The sequence below is a fragment of the Tachyglossus aculeatus genome, chromosome X1 (assembly GCF_015852505.1).
Source record: "Tachyglossus aculeatus isolate mTacAcu1 chromosome X1, mTacAcu1.pri, whole genome shotgun sequence".
In the NCBI taxonomy this organism is placed as follows: domain Eukaryota; kingdom Metazoa; phylum Chordata; class Mammalia; order Monotremata; family Tachyglossidae; genus Tachyglossus; species Tachyglossus aculeatus.
The window spans coordinates 69,528,711-69,549,046 of NC_052101.1; positions in this window are offsets into that span (position 1 = coordinate 69,528,711).

Here is a 20,336-nt window from a genome sequence, read left to right on the forward strand (position 1 = left end):
ATCCCACTGTCAATGGCATTTGCTCAGGTCTCTCTCTGAATGAAGTCTAGTGACAGCTTTTGCAGTCTACTCCACAAATCACACTTATAAGAATATATGCGCAACTGCAATCAGAGCTCTCCCAGTAATTTAACCAAAGATACAGTGCTTTTCTGTATCTATTTGCTGCAGCTCTTTCTATAAGGGTAAAAAAAAAAAAATACACCAAAGTTTCTCTACCCCTTTCCAAGAAACAGAAGTAAGATTTCTTAAAATAAAAAAATTGGTTCCAGGGTAGCAAGATAATATACTCCTATTTCTCTCCTCTTAGTAGTGATCTCTTAAATTTATGTAATCATTCATGAGAAGCAGCATGGTGTAGTGAATAGAACATCGGCCTGGGAGTCAGAAGGTCATGAGTTCTAATCCCTGCTCCACAACTTGGTGCTATGTGATGTTGGGCAAGTCAGCATTCATTCATTCATTCAATCGTATTTATTGAGCACTTACTGTGTGCAGGGCACTGTACTAAATGCTTGGGAAGTACAAGGTGGCAACATATAGAGACAGTCCCTACCCAACAATGGGCTCACAGTCTAGAAGGGGGAGACAGACAACAAAACAAAACATGTAGACAGGTGTCAAAACAGTCAGAATAAATAGAATTATAGCTATGTGCACATCATTAACAAAATAGAGTAGTAAATATGTACAAGTAAAATAAATGGAGTAATAAATCTGTACAAATATATACAAGTGCTGTGGGGAGGGAAAGGAGGTAGGGCGGGGGGATGGGGAGGAAGAGAGGAAAAAGGAGGCTCAGTTTGGGAAGGCCTCCTGGAGGAGGTGAGCTCTCAGTAGGGCTTTGAAGGGAGGAAGAGAGCAAGCTTGGCAGATGTGTGGAGGGAGGGCATTCCAGGCCAGGGGAAGGATGTGGGCTGGGGGTCGACGGTGGGACAGGTGAGAATGAGGCACAGTGAGGAGGTTAGCGACAGAGGAGTGGAGGATGCAGGCTGGGCTGTAGAAGGAGAGAAGGGAAGTGAGGTAGGAAGGGGCAAGGTGATGGAGAGCCTTGAAGCCAAGAGTGAGGAATTTTTGCTTGATTTGTAGGTTGACATGCAACCACTGGAGATTTTTGAGGAGGGGAGTGACATGTCCAGAGTGTTTCTGTACAAAGATAATCCAGGCAGCCGAGTGAAGTATAGACTGAAGCGGGGAGAGACAGGAGGATGGGAGATCAGAGAGGAGGCTGATGCAGTAATCCAGTCGGGATAGGATGAGAGATTGAACCAGCAAGGTAGTGGTTTGGATGGAGAGGAAAGGGCGGATCTTGGTGATGTTGTGGACATGAGACCGGCGGGTTTTGGTGACAGATTGGTTGTGTGGGGTTAATAAGAGCGTGGAGTCGAGGACGACACCAAGGTTGTGGGCTTGTGAGCATGGTGTAGTGGATAGAGCACAGACCTGGGACTCAGAAGGTCATGTGTCCTAATCCCAGCCCTGCCACTTGCCTGCTGTGTGACCTTAGGCAAGTCACTTAACTTCCCTGTGTCTCAGTTCCCTCATCTGTAAAATGGGGATTAAGATTGTGAGGCCTATGTGGAACAGGGACTTTGTCCAACCCTATCACCTTGTATCTACCCCAGCACTTAAAACAGTGCCTGGCACATAGTAAGGACTTAACAAATACTACTGTTGGTAGTATTTGTTAGTAGTAGTAGTAACAAATATTACTGTTATTATTATTATTTGGTAGTATCTATTGAGTACCTCATGTGCAGAGAACTTGTCTAAGCACTTGTGAGAGTACAATAAAAGAAGACACGATTCCTGTCCAGAAGGAGTTTACGGTCTAGCTGGGGAGACAGACATAAATAATTTACAAGTAGAAGAAGTGTCCAAGTAGTATAGTATGTACGAAAGTGCAACGAGGAGTAGTAAGTGAAAAAGGATTACAGTGATGCAAAAGTGCTGAGATAATAATTTGAAAGAGGTAATCTGGGGGGAAGAAAACTGTATCAAGGAAACTCTCTTGTAGGAATGGGATTTTGGAACTGTTTTGGATATGGATGGAGCTGTGAGGGATGGGTAACCACTGAAAGAGTTGAAGAACCTGTGTAGAATAGTGTTTTAGAAAGATTAACTGAACATCTGAGTGAAGTATAGACTGGAGAGGGGATGGGCTAGGGGCAGGGAGACCAGTGAGGAGGCTGGTAATATCACTGCAATATCATCATCATCATCAATCGTATTTATTGAGCGCTTACTGTGTGCAGAGCACTGTACTAAGCGCTTGGGAAGTACAAGTTGGCAACATATAGAGACAGTCCCTACCCAACAGTGGGCTCACAGTCTAAAAGGGGGAGACAGAGAACAAAACCAAACATACTAACAAAATAAAATAAATAGAATAGATATGTACAAGTAAAATAAATAGATAAATAGAGTAATAAATATGTACAAACATATATACAAACATATATACATATATACAGGTGCTGTGGGGAAGGGAAGGAGGTAAGATGGGGGGGATGGAGAGGGGGACGAGGGGGAGAGGAAGGAAGGGGCTCAGTCTGGGAAGGCCTCCTGGAGGAGGTGAGCTCTCAGTAGGGCCTTCAAGGGAGGAAGAGAGTTAGCTTGGCGGATGGGCAGAGGGAGGGCATTCCAGGCCTGGGGGATGACGTGGGCTGGGGGTCGATGGCGGGACAGGCAAGAACGAGGTACAGTGAGGAGATTAGCGGTAGAGGAGCGGAGGGTGCGGGCTGGGCTGTAGAAGGAGAGAAGGGAGGTTAGGTAGGAGGAGGCAAGGTGATGGAGAGCCTTGAAGCCCAGGGTGAGGAGTTTCTGCTTGATGCGCAGATTGATTGGTAGCCACTGGAGATTTTTGAGGAGGGGAGTAATATGTCCAGAGTGTTTCTGGACAAAGATAATCCGGGCAGCAGCATGAAGTATGGATTGAAGTGGGGAGAGACACGAGGATGGGAGATCAGAGAGAAGGCTGATGCAGTAGTCCAGACGGGATAGGATGAGAGCTTGAATGAGCAGGGTAGCGGTATGGATGGAGAGGAAAGGGCGGATCTTGACAATGTTGCGGAGCTGAGACTGGCAGGTTTTGGTGACGGCTTGGATGTGAGGGGTGAATGAGAGAGCAGAGTCGAGGATGACACTAAGTTTGCGGGCTTGTGAGACGGGAAGGATGGTAGTGCCGTCAACAGAGATGGGAAAGTCAGGGAGAGGGCAGGGTTTGGGAGGGAAGACAAGGAGTTCAGTCTTGGACATGTTGAGTTTTAAGTGGCGGGCAGACATCCAGATGGAGATGTCCTGAAGGCAGGAGGAGATGTGAGCCTGGAGGGAGGGGGAGAGAGCAGGGGCAGAGATGTAGATCTGGGTGTCATCAGTGTAGAGATGATAGTTGAAGCCATGGGAGTGAATGAGATCACCAAGGGAGTGCGTGTAGATCGAGAACAGAAGGGGACCAAGCACTGAACCTTGGGGAACCCCCACAGTAAGAGGATGGGAGGGGGAGGAGGAGCCTGCAAAAGAGACTGAGAAAAAACGACCGGAGAGATAAGAGGAGAACCAGGAGAGGACGAAGTCTGTGAAGCCTAGGTCAGATAGCGTGTTGAGGAGAAGGGGGTGGTCCACAGTGTCGAAGGCAGCTGAGAGATCGAGGAGGATTAGGACAGAGTATGAGCCGTTGGATTTGGCAAGCAGGAGGTCATTGGTGACCTTTGAGAGGGCAGTTTCCGTGAAATGTAGGGGACAGAAGCCAGACTGGAGGGGGTCGAGGAGAGAGTTGTTGTTGAGGAATTCTAGGCAGCGCATGTAGACAATTCGTTCAAGGAGTTTGGAAAGGAATGGTAGGAGGGATATGGGGCGATAACTAGAAGGTGAGGTGGGGTCAAGAGAGGGTTTTTTTAGGATGGGAGAGACATGGGCATGTTTGAAGGCAGAGGGGAAGGAACCAGTGGAGAGTGAGCATTTGAAGATGGAAGTTAAGGAGGGGAGAAGGGATGGAGCGAGAGATTTCATGAGATGGGAGGGAATGGGGTCAGAAGCACAGGTGGCCGGAGTAGCACTTGAGAGGAGGGAGGAGAGCTCCTCTGAGGATACTGCTGGGAAGGATGGGAGAGTAGCAGAGAGTGTTGAGAGCTGGGGGGTTGGAGAAGGGGGGGAAGTGACTTTGGGGAGGTCGGACCTGATGGATTTAATTTTGTTAATGAAGTAGGAGGCCAGATCGTTGTGGGTGAGGGAAGGAGGAGGGGGAGGAACTGGGGGCCTGAGAAGGGAGTTGAATGTACGGAAGAGCTGGCGGAGGTGATGGGCATGGATGTCAATAAGGGAGGAGAAATAGTTTTGCCTGGCAGAAGAGAGGGCTGAGTTAAGGCAGGAAACGATAAACTTGAAGTGAACGAGGTTGGCATGGTGTTTAGACTTTCTCCAGCAGCGTTCGGCAGCTCAAGCATAAGAGTGAAGGAGGCGGACAGTGGCAGTGATCCAGGGCTGTGGGTTAGTGGTACGAGAGCGGCAAAGGGAAAGGGGAGCGAGTGAATCTAGCTGAGTAGAAAGGGTAGAGTTGAGAACAGTAATCTGATCATCAAGACCGGGTAGAGAGGAGAGGGCGGCGAGGTGCAATATGGCTTTATTGTGTATCAGAATGGTAGCTGTTTCATTCATTCAATCATTCATTCATGCAATCATATTTTTGAGTACTTACTGGGTGCAGAGCTCTGTATTAAGTGGTTGGAAAGTACAATTTGGCAACAAATAGAGACAATCCCTACCCATCAGCAGGATCACAGTCAGGAAGAAGGGAGACATACAACTAAAAGGAAGACAGACAACTAAACAAAACAAGTAGACAGGCATCAATAGCATCAATATAAATAAATAGAATTATAGATATATACACATCATTAATTAAATGAATAGAATAATAAAATAATGATTATTATTAGTGCTACGGGGTAAAGAGAGGGATAGAGCAGAGGGAGGGAGTATGGGCAATGGGGAGGGGAAGAGGAGCAGAGGAAAAGGAGGCCTCAGTCTGGGAAGGCCTTCTGGAAGAGGTGAGCTTTCAGTAGGGCATTGAAGGGGGGAAGTTTGCTAGTTTGGCAGATATGAGGAGGGAGGGCACTCCAGGCCAGAGGTAGGACGTGGGCCAGGGGTCAACAGTGGGACAGGCAAGAATGAGGCACAATGAGGAGGTTAGCGGCAGAGGAGCAGAGAGTGTGGGCTGGGCTGTAGAAGAAAAGGGAAATGAGATATGAGGGGGCAAGGTGATGGAGAGCTATGAAGCAAAGTAGTGAGGAGTTTTGCTTGATTTGAAGGTTGATAGGCAACCACTGGAGATTTTTGAGGAGGGAGGTAACATGCCCAGAGCGTTTCTGTAGAAAGATAATCTGGGCAGCAGAGTGAAGTATAGACTGATGTGGGGAGAGACAGGAGGTTGGGAGGTCAGAAAGCAGGCTGATGCAGTATTCCAGTCGAGATATGATGAGTGATTGTACTAGCAAGGTAGCGGTTTGGATGGAAAGAAAAGGGCAGGTCTTGGTGATGTTGTGAAGGTGAGACCGGCAGGTTTTGGTGACGGACTGGATATGTGGGGTGAATGAGAGAGCAGAGACAAGGATGACACCAAGGTTGCAGGCTTGTGAGACTGGAAAGATGGTAGTGCCATCCACCATGACGGAAAAGTCAGGAAGAGGACAGGGTTTGGGAGGGGAGATGAGGAGCTCAGTTTTGGACATGTTGAGTTTTAGATGGTGGGAGGACATCCAGGTGGAGATGCCCTAAAGGCAGGAGGAGATACGAGCCTTGAGGGAGGGAGAGAGAACAGGGGAGGAGACACAGACTTGGGTATCATCCGCGTAGAGATGATAGTGAATATCTATGGAAGTGAATTTCATTTATTCATTCAATCATATTTATTGAGCGCGTACTGTGTGCAGAGCACTGTACTAAATGCTTGGGAAGTACAAGTCAGCAACATATAGAGACGGTCCTACTCAACAACAGGCTCACAGAGTTCACCAAGGGAGTGATTATAGATGGAGAACAGAAGGAGACCAAGAACTAATCCTTGAGGAATCCCTACAGTAAAGGGATGGGAGAGGGAGGAGGGAAGGGGACAGGGAAGTTCTGAGAGATGTTGTGTAGGAGGAGACAACAGGATTTGCCAGTAGACTGAATGGGAGACTTGAAGGACAGCAGGGAGTCACAGATCATGCCAAGATCAAAAGCTTCTAGGAGGAAAGGATGATGGTGTTATCCACTGAGATAGGTACATTAGGATAAGGACTGTGACTCTTTGTGTCTGTGACCCACTGGTCATACCTTTCCCCTTTGATACAATTCTCTTGCTAAAATCCTTTTAAACCATGCCCTGTCCTCCCTTTGAAGTCCTTATAAAAACTACCTCTTCCCAGAATTCCCTGATTAATCCCCATCTTCTGGTCATATTCATTCATTCATTCATCTGTATTTATTGAACACCTACTGTGTGCAAAGTTCTGTAATAGGAGCTCAAGAATATGGGTCCAGCACTTTGTTTCATGCATGACTACCATGGTCTATATGTCCTTCAGGTCATTTTGCCATACTGTAATATATAGTCAATGAGATGCCATTGCTTAGATCACTGGAGGAGCTGAGATGTTTTTCTTTTATTTGGTAGGCAGAAGATTCCATTGGTAACAGTTAAATGATTTTTGACACATTCCCTGGAGTATTAGTAGACCATTGCTCTTTAGTTTACCGTTTCCATATAAGCCAAAGCATTTTTCCATATTTAGGTATCACTACCTACTCCACTTTTGAAATTTCCAATGACAAGCTGCTTGTGAGAAGTCTCTCCAAATCTTCATTGTAGTTCATCGTTGTTTATGTCCTTTGAAAGATCACATTCACAAATCTACCCATAGATAGAGTTTACTGACCAGTAACACTACACCCATTCCTAAAACAAAAAAAATGCCTTCGTTTCATCCACAGGACATATACTCCCACAGTGATGAACTGCGAGCAGCATGGCTTAGTGGAAAGAGCATAAGCTTGGGAGTCAGAGGACTTAGGTTATTTAGACTGTGAGCCCACTGTTGGGTAGAGACTGTCTCTATATGTTGCCAATTTGTACTTCCCGAGCGCTTAGTACAGTGCTCTGCACATAGTAAGCGCTCAATAAATACGATTGATGATGATGATGATGATAATCTCAGCTCAGCCATTTGTCTGCTGTGTGACCTTGGGCAAGGCACTTAACTTCTCTGTGTCTCAGTTACCTCATCTGTAAAATGGGGATTAAGAGTGTGAGTCCCATGTGGGGCAACCTGATTTCATTGAATCTACCCCAGTTCTTAGAACAGTGCTTGGCAGATAGAAAGTGCTTAACAAACAACATAATAATTATTATTATCATTATTTGCAGAGAATTAGAAAAAGGAAGACTTCTCCAGAGGAAGGAGTTTATAGCATCTGTCTCTTAGTTCTCCATCAGGCAATGTTGACTTCATTTCTGGCCAGATCACGTGCAACAGTGCTGTCCTTTCTGGGCTGTTTTCACTGTTGTGTAATCTCTTGATATCATGTTCCATGACAAAATGGTTATATTTTTAGTGTTATACAGCTTTTTAGGTGAATTAAGAGTGTTGAAGTGCCTGAGGAGATGACATGACTGTGGAATTAATCAGGAATGCCTCTTGGAAGTGTCTTTTCAGGAGGCTTCTGAGAGTGGGTTTGGTGAAGCAGCAGAGAGAAAGCATTCCATGTAGGAGGAGAGGTATAAGCAACTGACTGGAGATGGAAAAGTCAGGTGTGAGAGACAGTAGGGAAAGTCACTTATGGAAGCAAAAAGAGCTCAAGCTGAGGTGTCATGGAAGAAAAAGCCTGTCCTAGTAGAGAGAGCATGGGCCTGACAGTCAGAAGGACCTGGGTTCTTATCCTAGCTCTGCCAATTCCTTGCTATGTGCCCTTGGACAGGTCACTTAACTTCTCTGTGCCTCAGTTCTCTTTTTCTCCCTCCTATGTAGATGGTAAGCCCCATGTGGGACAGGGACTGTGTCTGACCTAATTAACATATCTATCCCAGCACTTAGAATAGTGTTTGACATATAGTAAGCACTTAACAAATGCCAAAAAACCCACAAAAAAATCAGGTATGAAGACGGTAGCTGAGGAAGAGCCTTAAAACCAATGGTTAGAAGCTTTTGTGTTATGCAAGAGAAAGTGGAAAGTCATGAGGTATTTTTGAGGAGGGGGATTATTACTGCTATCATTTCTCAGTTGGAGAAATAGTGTCAAAGCAAAAGACTAGGATTCTGGCTATAATTAATCCATAGGAAATTTTTCCTTGCATTATGCTATATCTGAAGGTTAAACAATTAAAGCTTCTTGAGTTTGGGAGGTGCTTTTTGTTGTTCACCTGACTACTTTTATCCATTTATTTGATAAACCCAAAATAACCATCTTTGGGGGATTTATCTTGCACAGCTTTTTTCAGATTTTTATTTGCAAATCAAAAGATGTCAGATCTCTAATCTCCTCTTTTGCCTCTGAAAGAACATTTTCCCAGGCTGTTTCCCAGAAGTCACTCATGCTTGCCACATACAGGATTTAAGGTATGCCAGATTCCATGTGTTTCCAGTGAGAAATAGACTCAAAGCAGCATGGTCTAGTGGAAAGGGCATGGACTTGGGTGTCAGAAGGACCTGGGTTCTAATCATGTCTCTGCCACTTGTCTGCTATGTGACCTTGGGTAAGTCACTTTACTTCTCTGTGCCTCAGTTACTTAAATTTAATTATTAAATTAAGAGTTAAGATGGTGAGCCCTATGTGGGACAGAGAGTGTGTCCAGTATGATAAACCTTTATCTACCCCAGCACTTAGTACAGTGCATGGTCTAGAGTAAGCACTTAATGAATACCATAAAAGAAATAATCCTACTTCATCCATTTGGAGCATTTTCAAAAGTAATCAGGAAACTCAGCAACTGAAAAAACAGAAAGGTTAACTATCTTCCTTTTCTCAAAAATATATGGTGGTAATATATGGACTCACAGTTCCTTAGCCTTGTGAGGACTTAGCTTTTAATTAGCACCTAAACTTCCAGTTCTGTCAGTTGTCCAGGGCACCAGTCATCAAGACGATCCCAGCAGCTGTCATTGAGATCAGCTACTGTTTTTGATCTTTTGCTTTAGAGAGTATTGCTTTCCATTCCTCTACACTGCCTGCATCAGGAACAGGAAAGAAAACACATAAATAAATGTGGGCCTGATTAATGGTATATAAGAAAAATGAGCTTTCCTCCTCCCAGCATCCCTAAGGAATCAGAATGCCTACATCACCATTTTAGCAATAAATGAAAATATTAATAAATGAAGTCCAAATACACCCAGAGGGGGAAAGAGAAGAAAATTGTGATTGCTCAGAGCAGACAGTTTGCAAGCTGTGTGAGGAGACGTCCCCAGGAATCATCTTTAATTAGAGACATATTCTTATTAGAGTTTGGCAGCTTTTCTAAAATACTTGTTTGCATTTAAGTGCAGTGAAAACTATGCATTGATATCCTTTCCAGTCCATATTTGAGCTGTGAATTATTAAATATTGATTCTACAGCCAGGAAGCAAGTAAGATGCTGCTCAACTTTCCTGTTGAAGCCCTCTCCCTCCCTGCTTAGTGGGTAAAATAGGGGCAAATAAACTCACAGAACATGCCCTCCTTGTTTCCCTACAAGGGGAATCTCAGTGGCTCTCTGCTCCACGTGCAGGGAATGCTAGCATCATTGTTTGTCACAGATCACTCCTGCTCACCTCTCCAGCCCCTCATGCTGCATGCATGGCTAGGACTGGCAGAGCTGCTGCACATTGACAGTGATCTTGCCCACCCTCACAGCATCATCTAGATGTCCCTTTGCACATCAATGGTGGTTCATAAGTCTGGAGTCTCTGAGTCCCCTGTAGTTGAGTATATCTGGTGTCTTAAACTGTTATGAGCCAGTACAGGACCATCCCATGAGATGTTCCATAGAACCAATCCAGGTTCCTGGATCTGACAAGTATGAATGGACCCATCTTGGGCCAGATCTCAGGTTTCTGTCATTCAGAGCAGGCTACCCTTGCTCTGCAGTAACAAAACAGTTTGGTGATTCTGGCTGAGCCCAGAGGAGTGTGCTTCAGTCTGACCATGCTGTTCAGAGTGAAGGCTGAGGACAGAGCACTCTTGTGGGCTTAGTTCTGCCATTGAGACAGGTGGTTGCCTACTTTTAAGTTAGAATCGGACTGGATTCTGTAGTCTCTTCTACATTCTTCCCAACTGCCACTTGGAGAATATGGCTCAATATTTAGTCAATTACTATATTTTGAATTGCAGTTTTATTATCCTGAATGTCTTCGTAAAAGCAAAACCCTGTCCTGACAAAGGATAAAACTGAAGTTAACCACTTGTAAGGCTACCAAAAAATGGAAGAAAAACTATTCGTGTGATTCAGGGATTGAAATAAATACCAAGTGGGCTAATGTTTGAAATTCCTAGCAATTCACTGAAAGAAAACAAGCAACACAGCATTCTTACAAATTCTCCACTTCACAGTCTACTCTAAATTGCTAGTTCCTCAGAAATCCTTTGGAATGCATTGCTTTTAGAGAAGTACTTCAACAATAAAAGAATGACTATTTTTGAACTCAGGATTGCCTACATCAGCAGTTTAATGTGGGGCAGTTCTACTTGTTTCAAAAGCAATGAATTCAACAATGAGTTTGGATGGAAGGGCAGGTCTACTTAGGACTCCAAACAATGGGATCAAACATGAATCTTGCAATGTCTTTACCAAATCTGGCAATAATATTAAATTATAATCGGTCCAAATTATGTTCAATGTCAGATGTTCTATTGGAGTCTCCTGGAAAAGGATATATAGAGAATAGTTTGTCTCTTCTAGAATTTGATAACTGACATAGGAGTTTAAAGTACTCAATCACCTTGCCCCCTCCTACCTTACCTTGCAGCTCTCCTACTACAAAAGTCTGCTCACTTCTGTCTTCTAATCCCAACCTACTCACTGCACCTCAATCTCATCTGTCTTGACATTGAACCTTTGCCCATGCCTTGCCTCTGCCCTAGAATGCCCTCCCTCTTCATAGCCGACAATCACTCTCCCCACCTTCAAAGCCTTATTGAAGGCACATCTTCTCCATGAGGCCTTCCTTGAGTAAATCCTCATTTCCTCTTCTCCCACTCCCTTCTGTGTCATCCTTGAACTTGGATTTGCTCCTTTTATTCACCCTTCCCTCATCTCCACAGCACTTGTGTATGTTTGTACATATTTATTACTCTAATGGGTAGGGGTAGGCAGAGGGAGGGAGTGGGGGTGATGGGGAGGGGAGGAGGAGGAGAGGAAAAGGCGGGGGCTCAGTCTGGGAAGGCCTGCTAAAGGAAGTGAGCTCTTAGAAGGGCTCTGAAGGGAGTAAGAGAGCTAGTTTGGCAGATGTGTGGAGGGAGGGCATTCCAGGCCAGGAGTAGGACATGGGCCAGGAGTCGATGGTGGGACAGGCAAGAATGAGGCACAGTGAGGAGGTTAGTATCAGAGGAGTGGAGTGAGAAGTGGCTGAACAGCAGAGGCAAAATCCCTCCCTTTGCCCCTTGATATGAGCTTGGCCACAACCCAGTCAGTTAGTCATATTTACTGAGCACTTACTGTGTGCAGAGCAGTGTACTAAGCTCTTGGGAGAGTACAATATAGCAGACACATTCCCTGTCTACAATGAGCTTACAGTCTAGACGGAAAGACAGACATTAATATAAAAAACTAAATTAAAGATATGTACATAAGTGTTGTGAGTTTGTGGCAGGTATCAAGTCAAGGAGACACAGAAGAGAGTAGGAGAAGAGGGAAGGAGAGCTAAGTCAGGAAGTCCTCTTGGAGGGTATGTGCATTCAATCAGGATTTGAAGGTGGGGAGAATAATTGTCTGTTGGCTATGAAGAGGGATGTGGGAGAGAGGTCGGCGGTGACATAGATGAAATTGAGGTACAGTAAGTAGATTGACATTAGAGGAGCAAAGTGTGCAGGCTGGGTGGTAGTAGGAGAGTAGTGAGGTGAGGTAGGAGGGGGCAAGGTGATTGAGTGCTTTAAAGCCAATAGTGAGGAGTTTCTGTTTGATACGGAGGTGCATGGACAACCACTGGAAGTTCTTGAAGAGTGGGGAAACATGTTCTGAACGTTTTTGTAGAAAAATGATCGAGGCAGCAGACTGAAGTATGGACTACATTGGGGAGAGACAGGAGGCAGGGAGGTCAGCAGAAGGCTGATACAGTAATCAAGGTGGGAAAGGATAAGTGCTTGGACTAATGTGGTAGCAGTCTTTATCCCTTAGAACATTTTTTCCTGCAATGTGTATGGAACCAGGGCTGGACACCCATTGTAGTCCAGCCATTAAGGGTTAGTCCAGGCAGGCATAGGCTAAATTATCCTAACTTAAAGAAACATATTGGCCCTAACCATACTACGCACTTGATATGTAGTGTTCATAAATTCCTGGTGTTCCAAAAATATCATGAACTTATATCGCGTTTGTAAAGTTGAACATTCTAGGAAAGGTAGATCCCAGAATGAAAATAATTGAACACTGAGCAGGAAAGGCCAGAAATATGAGGTGCAGTGCACTGCACCTGGCTGAGTTGATGACTAAGGACTTAACGAGGCACGTTATCTGCATTTGTCAAGTGGAATACAAAGATTCAGGGCCTGTGAAGTGAACAGGAAATCAAGGTCGTTTTAGTCATTATTTATTGCAACCTGAAATTGAAAGAGATAATATATTTAAATCAAGTTCTGTTTCAGTTTTGGCTAGTTTCATTCAGCTAGTCTAATGTAGACAGAATTTCACAGTATATCCAGTTCTGCTAAAACACATTTGCTCACCAACTTCTGGTTTCACATGATCCATGTTTGGTAGAAATAGGTTCGGTGTTGGAAGAAATGATTATGCACATGTACGTAGCATCCATCAAGGCATGTTACTGCTACACTTTCCATCTTCTGACTCTGGCCTTAATGTACTGTTCCACGTAGCATTTTATGGAAAAACTTGCTTTGAGGCTGAATGCAATCTGAAAATACATGTGAAAGAGGCTACCTGATTATAGGAAAAAAAGTGAACATATGTCCAAGCCAGAACCCCTAAAAGAATTTGTTCCATCATAATTAGTACACCTTGTAAATAAAAGACATCTTGGAATGACTTTTGCTACCACCCTTGTAAGCATTAACAATTTATCCACCCAAAGATGTTTTATTCTGGTTTGTTTTTTACCCATCGGTTGTTGTGTATATTCCTAGATGTGTCTCTTTCTAGAAGAGTTCCAGAAAATCAATTTCTTTTCTACATGGTTGGCATACATTGTTAATCTCTTCAAATGAAAGAATAAGAGGCTATGTGGAATAATCAAAATATGTCATACAAAGAAACTATTGTTTCCTTTCCCTCAAAGCAGCTATTTTTCCAAAATAAACATTTGGAATACAAAGCAAATCATCTGAAGGGGCAGTAACAAACTTCAACCAGTGAGACTATAATGGGTATCCTAACTCTTGAATAGCTAAAAGCACTCTGACAAACAGTGGGGAGCCTAAATAGCAGCACACCCAGTAGAGAGTTATTGCTTTTCATGAATAGACACAATTATTTAAAAGCCCTATTAAAGATAGCTATTAGTAATTTGTATAGTGCCCAAAAGTGATAGAGAAGTAGAGTCAGCATGAAGCGCCTTGATGATGTGAAATGTTTGACTACTTGAAGGTTAAGGCTCCCTAAACCCCTCATAAATTAGTGAGGGAACTCACTGTTCCACATATCTCACTCTTCAGAGCCCACATATCTGAAATGTGTGGGAAGGAAAACTGAAGAATCACTTTGACATCTATGGGAGGCTAAAGCAAATAGTTGGGATTTAAATAAGCCCACTAAAAATATGCAGGCAATAGAATGTGCTAAAATTTAACCAATAAGGCCCATATTTTACAGTTCAGACACTTCCTTCTATAGTAATAGGTATCCTGGGAGTGTAGAATTCTTTTCAAAGTGCTTTGAAAATGAAGGATCAAATTATAGGGCCCTATCATCTTACAATAAAAGTATTTGTTTTTTGTAAATCAAACACAGAAGGAATGTTGAGGTAACCTTATCTACATAGAAATATTCAAAGAGATGAATACGTAGTCCCCATTTTCTACTCTCTCTAAAGGAAAAAAAAAGAAACGCCACTGCTTCTTTCTCTCATCTATTCTGATTTCAACACTTTACTGTTGGAATGTTCTTGTTTATGTCTAATATTAATTTCTCATCCTGTAGTTTTAGTTCATTTCCTCTAGTGTAATCTAAACAAGATAAAAACTTAATTGAAATATGCTCATGGGAAAAATCAATCAATCACTCAATCAGTGTTATTTATTGAGCTCTTAGTGTTTATTGTCCTCTCCCAAGCATTTTTAAACAGTGTTCTGCACAAAGAAGGTGCTCAATAAATACCATTGATTGATTTATTGATTACAAAGCATTGTACTGAATGCCTGGGAGAGAACAACAAAACTTTATTAAGAAGCTTACAAACTAGTGGTAAAGGCAGGCAAATGAAAATCATTTACAAATAGCAGTCTGGTGAATTGTCAGGGAAGATCCAAGTTAGGTGAACAGCATGAGCTATGGGTCAGGGGTGCTAGAGTAAGAGGGAAGTACAGTTAGAAAGTGAGACTACAAGGAGAGAAGAGTGTGAGCTGGTGAAGCTTGCCAATATATAAAATGGGGAGAGTTGGTGGAAAGTTTTGAAGCCAATTATGAGAAGATTTTTCTTGAAGTAGAGGTAAATGGGTAGCCATCTGAGTTATTGAGGAGCAGAAAAATATATGTCAAGGATGTTTCAAGAAGCTGACTTGGGTAATGAGGTTCAGTATAGATTTGAGGGGGGAGAAAATGAAGAAAGGAAGAACAGGGAAATGATTGATACCATATTCTAACCATGATATGACAAAACTCTGGACAAGGGTGGTAGCTGTTTGATCAGAGAAGAAGGGCAGAAGTAAAACATAAAGAACTGAGATGATTTAGTAGTGAATGAATGTCACAACTGAATGATAGCGATGAGCTGAGGATGACATAGGGTTTCAGGCTACTGTGATGGTGAGGTTGATGGTCTTATTGACAGAGATAGGAAAACTAGGAGGCAGAACATGTTTAAGAAAGAAGATGAGGAATTTTGTTTTAGACATAATAATAATAATGGCATTTATTAAGCGCTTACTATGTGCAAAGCACCGTTCTAAGTGCTGGAATGTTGAGTTTGAGGTGCATTTAGACAGTCAACTGGAGATGTCTTGGAGGCAATGATAAATGCAAGATGTAGATGAGATAATGATAAAAATAATAATAATGGTATTTGTTAAGCACTTACTATGTGCCAAGCACTGTTCTAAGAGATAGATACTAGGTTATCAGCTTGTTCCACATGGGGCTCAGTCTTAATCCCTATTTTACCAATGAGGTAACTGAGGCAAAGAGAAGTTAAGTGACTTGCCTAAAGGCACACAGCTGACAAGTGGCAGAGCTGGGATTAGAACTCATGACCTCTGACTCCCAAGCCCATGCTCTTTCCACTAAGCCACGCTGCTTCTCTAATGATAGATAGACTTTGGAATCATTCACATAGAGGTGTGGTAGTTCATGCTTTGTGAGTGGACGAGCTCCCCAAGAGAGTGGGTATAGAATGAGAAAAATAGGGGACTTTGAATGGAGTCTTGTGGTACAATCCCAGTTAGGACAGGAAAGGTCTAAGTGGAGCCAGTGAATAAAACTGAGAAGAAGCAGTCAGTGAGGTAGCAGGAGAACCAGAGAAGTTTGTGTTATTTAAACCATATTGTCAAAGGTGGTTGAGAAGCCAAGGAGGATTAGGACAGTAGAGCCTGGTGGAGTTGGCTTGTAGGAGATCATGGAATAATAATAATAATAACGATGGTATTAAGCGCTTATTGTGTGTTAAACACAGTAGATACGTGCTAATCAGGTTGGACACAGTCCCTGTCCCACATGGGACTCACAGTCTAAATCCCCATTTTACAGATGAGGTAGCTGAAACACAGAGAAGTGAAGTGATTTGCCCAAGGTCACACAGCAGACAAGTGGCAGACCTGGGATTAGAACCCAGATCCTCTGACTCCCAGGCCCACAGTCAATCCAGTAGGCAGTGGTACTTCTTGAAGAAATTGGAGAGTCTTCTTCTTACCTAGACTGTGTGTCCCATGTAGGACTGGGGCTGTGTCTGATCTGATTATTTTGTATCTACTTCAGCATTTGTACAGTGCTTGGCACATACAAAATAGCACAATTATTATTCCCATAATTACTCTCACTGGTATCCCTACCTCCAGCCTCTCCCCTCTCCTGTCTATATGACACACTGTTGCATGACTTGCCTTCTTGAAGTGTTGCCCAACACATTAAGTCGTTCATTCATTCATTTGTTCATTCATTCATTTGTTCATTTTTTCAGTCAGTCATTCAAAGCACTGTATTAAGCACTGGGGAAAATATACATGGATGAGACTTAGACACCATCCTTAGCCCCAAGGGCTCACAGTCTAAGTAATAAAGGGGAAAGGGCAATTGGCAACTGACACATAAACAGTAAGAATAGAAAAACAATATGAGACAATAAAAATTCAGCATTGCTGCTAAAGGATAACAATTACTAGTTCCTGGCTGCTTGAATAGTGATGCTTAGAGTCCTGTGGTCACATATGTCACAACAGCTACAGTCCCATGCATGTTCCACTCCTCAGAAGTCTCCAGTGGCTTCCCATTTAACTCTACAATCAAATCAATCAACCAATCAATAGTATTTATTGAGCCACTACTGTGTACTAAGCACTTGGGAAAATACATGAGTTGGTAAACACAATCCCTGAACACAAGGCTTATAGTCTACAGTCTTACTCTTCATCATCCAAAAACTCAGTTAACTTCAAGGCTTTCTAGCAACTGTCCCCATTTTATGTATTAACTCTTCACCCATTACTTCCCAACTTGCACTCTGCACACTTCCCAAACCCTTCTCCTAACTGTTGCCCCTCTCAACTTTCCCATCTCTGTCCCTTCACTCACACTGTTCTACCAGCTAGGTACTTCCTCCTTACCCAAATCTGTCAGCTTTCCCCTTCTTTAAAGCCCTTCTAAAAGCCCTCCTTCATCTTCATCAGTGGTACTTATCGAACATTTACTATGTGGAGAACACCATACTAGGTGCTTGGGAAAATACAATACAACAGAGTTGGTAGAAACATTCCTTGCTACAGTGAGTTTACAGTCTAGAGGGAAGAGCTTATGCCTTCTCCAACAAGCCTTCCCCAGTCAATTTCCAACACCCTGAGTTGTACCAACTCAACAGCCATACCTCACACTTACATATTTATACTCCCCCTTAGAACTTGGGTATGTATGCATATTCAGTCATTTATTCTTATTCCATTATTTGTAAATATTTTCATGTCTGCCTTCCTCATTAAAGTGTAAGCTCCTTGAGGGCAGAGAACGTGTCTTGTGTCATTAAGTGCTCAGTACAGTGCAAGGCATCCAGTGGTTGCTCAATAAATGCTATTACTATGAGAGTGAGTTGGTGGTGAGAGGGAGACACAAAAGAAAAGGGAGAAGAAATTTGCAGACCCTGCATTCGGGGTTCAAAGATGACACTGCTGATAGTGAGATTTTGAAACATCATAAATTCATAACATCTTTAGCATAACCTAATAAGAAATCAAGAATTACTTGATTTACCCTGAAAAAAATATAATAACAATTGCTGTATTAGGCACTTACTATGTGCCAGGCAATGTACTAAGTGCTGGGGTGGATATAAGCAGATAGGGTTGAACACAGTCCTAGCCCACATAGGGCTCATGGTCTTAATCCCTATTTTACAGATGAGGTAACTAAGGCACAGAGAAGTTAAGTGACTTGTGCAAGGTCACACAGCAGACAAATGGCAGAACTGGAATTAGAACCCAGAGCTTTCTGACTCCAAGGACCATGCTCTATCCACTAGGCCATGCTTCTTCACAATTTGCCTCTTGTAACATTACCAAATGAAATGCAGCAGATCAGTAGCTCCACTATTAGAAACTTGCCCAAGTAATCAACTTCCCTTTATACTCATTGTAGGAAATAAAACAAATGTGTTTACTGGAGACCAAAAACAGTAGTGGAAAACTGAGAGTCTGTGTTCATTCTCTGTTGTTTTGTACTCTTCCAATGCTTAGTACAGTGATTTGCATAAAGTAAGCACTCAATAAATACCATTGATTGACTGACTGATTGATTCTTCTTGATGCCGCAGTAAAATAAATAAAATGGGAGAAGCAGTGTGGCCTAGTGAAAAGAGCACTGGCAGAGGAATCAAGGACCTGAGTTCTAATCCCAGCTGTTCTACGTACCTGCTGTGTGACCTTGAACAAGTCATGTAACTGTTCTCTGCCTCAGGTGACTTTCCCAAAGTCACACAGCTAAGTGTGATTAGAAGCAGCATGGTTTAGTGGAAAGAGGCTGGGATTGGGAGTCAGAGGTCATAGGTTCTAATCCCTGCTCTGCCACTTGTCTGACCTTGGGCAAGTCACATAACTTCTCTGTGCCTCAGTGACCTCATCTGTAAAATGTGGATTAAGACTGTGAGCCCCATGTGGGACAACCTGATTACCTTGTATCTACCCCAGCACTTAGAACAGTACTTGGCACATAGTAAGCACTTAACAATATTATTATTATTATTATTATTATTATTATTATTATTACTATTATTATTATGTGTCAGAGCTGGGATTAGAACCCATGATCTCTGACTCCCAAGCCTATGCTCTTTCTACGTTGCAGGCTTGTGAGAAAGGAAGGATTTTGATGCTGTCTGCAGTGTTGGGAAAGTCGTGGGTAGGACAGGGTTTGGGTGGGAAGATACGGAGTTCTGTTTGAGACATGTTAAGTTTGAGGTGACAACAGGACATCCAAGTAGAGAGGTCTTGAAGGCAGGAAGAAATGCGAGACTGCAGAGAAGGAGGTCAGGGCTGGAGATGTAGATTTGGAAATCATTTGCATAGAGGTGGTTGTTGAAGCCAAATGAGCAAACGAGTTCTCCAAGAGAGTGAATGTAGATGGAAAATAGAAGGGGACCCAGAACTGAACCCTGAGGGACACCCCAGAGTTTCAGTCAGTGCTTGACACATAGTAAGCATTTAACAAATACCCTAATTATGATAATTATTATATTGTTGTGCTTTTGTTGTACTAAAAAAGCATACAGTTGATTAAAACAAGATAAAATCGGTCTCTATTGAAAATTCCAATTCAGAATATTCACTATATTTTCCTTTTATATGAAAAAATTTTTTCAAAAAACTCCAAAAAAATTTAAGGTAGTATTACCTTTCCCACTACTGTTTAACAAGTAAATCTTCAGATATTCAGGACAGGGACTGTGTCCAACCCGATTTGCTTGAATTCACCCCAGCACTTAGTAAATTGCCAGACACATAGTAAATGCTCAACAGATACCATAATTATCATATAACAGGCACCCTAAACAAGAAGGAAGGACTAATGATGAACTCATCATACTCCAAGGTCATCTTTTGCTTTTTTGTTATTTGTATCTAACTGTTTTATCTACAGTTGAGACATACTTTCTTGTATAGTTCTATTTTTTCATACCAGTTCACAGACTTTCTGATATCCATATTCATGCTCAAACACACATTTCATAAATGATCTAATTGTATTCAGTCTTTAATAAATATTCTATTTGAAGTATGCCACTAGAATTACAGGAAAGGTGGGAGGGATCTTTTGATATGCAGATGTGACCTATTGGGAACATCCCTTGAAGTTAATCCTTGAAAATTGGGACTTTTTAATGGTATTTTGTCTTTCCAGGATTTTCAATCTCATTATAAATCTGTCTGTTACAAAGGGATTATACTTGGAGAACTCTTTCATAAAACAATGCTTCCTAATAAGAACTGTCTTTATTTCCACCAAAAACAATAGATATGAGTCCTAGGTAAAATAAACCACCTTTAGAAGCACTATAACTGGATTAACTCTTAATTTTAACCAAATATGTGTAGAATTAGTACGAGTTACAAAGCAGTGGGCCAGTTGTCCTTTGCTTTGCAGTGCCCACAAATGGCTGCCATTTATTTGGAAATTTACTAGTAAGCAAGATTAACAGTGCTGATGTCTGTACACTGTTGAAAAGGGTAATACTAAATTGGAGTCCCAGTGAACATGGTCCCTCACAAATGGGGGCCATCCAAAACTGTTTCATTCATTC